Here is a 3,813-nt window from a genome sequence, read left to right as displayed (position 1 = left end):
GAAATTTCCCTTATTTTGAGGCAAATTGCAGAAATTTGACTTATTTCAGAAAAAAGCAGAAATTTTCTTATTTTGGGGAAAAAAGGCAGAAATTTCTTTTATTTTGGTACAAAATTGCTGAAATTTTTATTATTTTGGGGCAAAAAGGCAGAAATTTCCCATAATTTGGGGCAAAAATGCAGAAATTCCCCTTATTTTGAGGTAAAAAGGCTGAAATTCCCCTTATTTCGGGGCAAAAAGGCAGAAATTTCACTTATTTTGGGGCAAAATTGCAGAAATTTCACTTATTTCAGAGAAATAAGTGAGAAATTTTCCTTATTTTGGGGCAAAAATGACAGTAATTCCCTTTGTTTTTGGGGAAAAAGACAGAAATTCCACTTATTTAGAGGCAAAAAAGCAGAAATTCTTCTTATTTTGGAGCAAAAATGAAGAAACTTCCCTTTTTTATGGCAAAAAGGTTTGCATTCTTCTTATTTTCGGGCAAAAAAGCAGAAATTCCCTGTATTTTAGAGCAAAATTGCAGAAATTTCCCTAATTGTGGGAAAAAAAGGCAGAAATTCCCTATATGTTGGGGCAAAAAGACAGAAAATCTTCTTATTCTGGGGCAAAATTGCAGAAATTCCACTTATTTTGGGGCAAAATTTCAGAAATTTTCCTTATTTTGAAGCAAAATTGCAGAATTTCTTCTTTTTTTGAGGTAAAAAGGCTGAAATTCCCCTTATTTGGGGGCAAAATGCAGAAATTTCCCTTTTTTGGGGCAAAATTGCAGAAATTTCACTTTTTTCAGGGTAATAAGTCAGAAATTTTCCTTATTTTAGGGCAAAAAAGACAGAAATTCCCTTTGTTTTGGGAGAAAAAGACAGAAATTCCACTTATTTAGAGGCAAAAATGCAGAACTTCCCCTTATTTTGGAGCAAAAATGAAGCAATTTCCCTTTTTTATGGCAAAAAGGTATGCATTCTTCTTATTTTTGGGCAAAAATGCAGAAATTCCCCATAATTTGGAGCATAATTGCAGAAATTTCCCTAATTGTGGGGCAAAAAGGCAGACATTCCCTATATGTTGGGGCAAAAAGACAAAAATTCTCCTTATTTTGGGGCAAAACTCAAAAATTCCACTTATTTTGGGGCAAAATTCCAGAACTTTCCCTTATTTTGGGGCAAAACTGCAGAAATTTGACTTATTTCAGAAAAAAAGCAGAAATTTTCTTATTTCTGGCAAAAATGCAGAAATTTTTTTTATTTTGATACAAAATTGCAGAAATTTTTCTTATTTTGGGCAAAAAGGCAGAAATTTCCCATATTTTGGGACAAAAATGCAGAAATTCCCCTTATTTTGAGGTAAAAAGGCAGAAATTCCCCTTATTTGGGGGCAAAAATGCAGAAATTTCCCTTATTTTGGGGCAAAGTTGCAGAAATTTCACTTATTTCAGGGAAATAAGTCAGAAATTTTCTTTATTTTGGGGCAAAAACCAGAAATTCCCTTTGTTTTGGGGTAAAAAGACAGAAATTCCACTTCTTTAGAGGCAAAAAACAGAAATTCCCCTTATTTTGGAGCAAAAATGAAGAAATTTCCCTTTTTTATGGCAAAAAGATTTGCTTTCTTCTTATTTTCGGGCAAAATAGCAGAAATTCCCTGTATTTTGGAGCAAAATTGTAGAAATTCCCCTATTTGTGGGGGAAAAAGGCAGAAATTCCCTATATGTTGGGGCAAAAAGACAGAAAATCTTCTTATTTTGGGGCAAAACTCAGAAATTCCACTTATTTTGGGGCAAAATTCCAGAAATTTCCCTTATTTTGGGGCAAAATTGCTGAAATTTGACTTATTTCAGAAAAAAAATCAGAAATTTTCTTATTTTGGGGCAAAAAGGCAGAAATTTCCCATATTTTGGTACAAAATTGCTGAAATTTTTCTTATTTTGGGGCAAAAAGGCAGGATTTCCCATATTTTGGGGCAAAAATGCAGAAATTCCTCTTATTTTGAGGTAAAAAGGCTGAAATTTCCCTTATTTAAGGGCAAAAAAGCAGAAATTTCCCTAATTTTGGGGCATAATTGCAGAAATTTCACTTATTTCAGGGTAATAAGTCATAAATTTTCCTTATTTTGGGGCAAAAAGACAGAAATTCCCTTTGTTTTGGGAGAAAAAGACAGAAATTCCACTTATTTAGAGGCAAAAAAGCAGAAATTCCCATTATTTTGGAGCAAAAATGAAGAAATTTCTCTTTTTTATGGCAAAAAGGTATGCACTCTTCTTATTTTTGGGCAAAAAGGCAGAAATTTCCCGTATTTTGGAGCAAAATTGTAGAAATTCCCCTAATTGTGGGGCAAAAAGGCAGAAATTTTCTATATGTTGGGGAAAAAAGATATTCTCCATATTTTGGGGCAAAACTCAGAAATTCCACTTATTTTGGGGCAAAATTACAGAAATTTCCCTTATTTTGAGGCAAAATTGCAGAAATTTGACTTATTTCTGAAAAAAGCAAAAATTTTCTTATTTTGGGGCAAAAAGTCAGAAAATTCTTTTATTTTGGTACAAAATTGCAGAAATTTTTCTTATTTTGGGGCAAAAAGGCAGAAATTCCCCATATTTTGGAGCAAAATTGCAGAAATTCTCCTAATTGTGGGGCAAAAAGTCAGAAATTCCCTATATGTTGGGGCAAAATACAGAAATTCTCCTTATTTTGGGGAACAAAGTCAAAAATTTTACTTATTTTTGGGCAAAATTCCAGAAATTTCCCTTATTTTGAGGCAAATTGGAGAAATTTGACTTATTTCAGAAAAAAGCAGAAATTTTCTTATTTTGGAAAAAAAAACAGAAATTTCTTTTATTTTGGTACAAAATTGCTGAAATTTTTCTTATTTTGGGGCAAAAAGGCAGAAATTTCCCATAATTTGGGGCAAAAATGCAGAAATTCCCCTTATTTTGAGGTAAAAAGTCTGAAATTCCCCTTATTTAAGGGTATAAAGGCAGAAATTTCCCTTATTTTGGTGCAAAATTGCAGAAATTTCACTTATTTCAGGGTAATAAGTCAGAAATTTTCCTGATTTTGGGGCAAAAAAGACAAAAATTCCCTTTGTTTTGGAAGAAAAAGACAGAAATTCCACTTATTTAGAGGCAAAAAAGCAGATATTCTCCTTAATTTGGAGCAAAAATGAAGAAATTTCCCTTTTTTATGGCAAAAAGGTATGCATTCTTCTTATTTTTGGGCAAAAAAGCAGAAATTCCCTGTATTTTGGAGCAAAATTGCAGAAATTCCCCTAATTGTGGGGCAAAAAGGCAGAAATTTTTTATATGTTGGGGCAAAAGGACAGAAATTCTCTTTATTTTTGGGCAAAACTCAAAAATTTCACTTATTTTGGGGCAAAATTGCAGAAATTTCACTTATTTCAGAAAAAAAAGCAGAAATTTTCTTATTTTGGGGCAAAAAGGCAGAAATTTCTTTTATTTTGGTACAAAATTGCAGAAATTTTTCTTATTTTGGGGCAAAAAGTCAGAAATTTCCCATATTTTGGGGCAAAAATGCAGAAATTCCCCTTATTTTGAGGTAAAAAGGCTGAAATTCCTTTTATTTAAGGGCAAAAAGACAGAAATTTCACTTATTTTGGGGCAAAATTGCAGAAATTTCACTTATTTCAGAGAAATAAGTCAGAAATTTTCTATATTTTGGGGAAAAAATGACAGAAATTCCCTTTGTTTTGGGGGAAAAAGACAGAAATTCCCTATATGTTGGGGCAAAAAGACAGAAAATCTTATTTTGGGGCAAAATTGCAGAAATTCCACTTATTATGGGGCAAAATTCCAGAAATTTTCCT

Source organism: Micromys minutus (genome assembly GCF_963924665.1).
Source record: "Micromys minutus genome assembly, contig: SCAFFOLD_47, whole genome shotgun sequence".
NCBI classification, from domain to species: domain Eukaryota; kingdom Metazoa; phylum Chordata; class Mammalia; order Rodentia; family Muridae; genus Micromys; species Micromys minutus.
The sequence above is the reverse complement of the archived record's forward strand: the minus strand, read 5'-3'. Positions refer to the sequence as shown.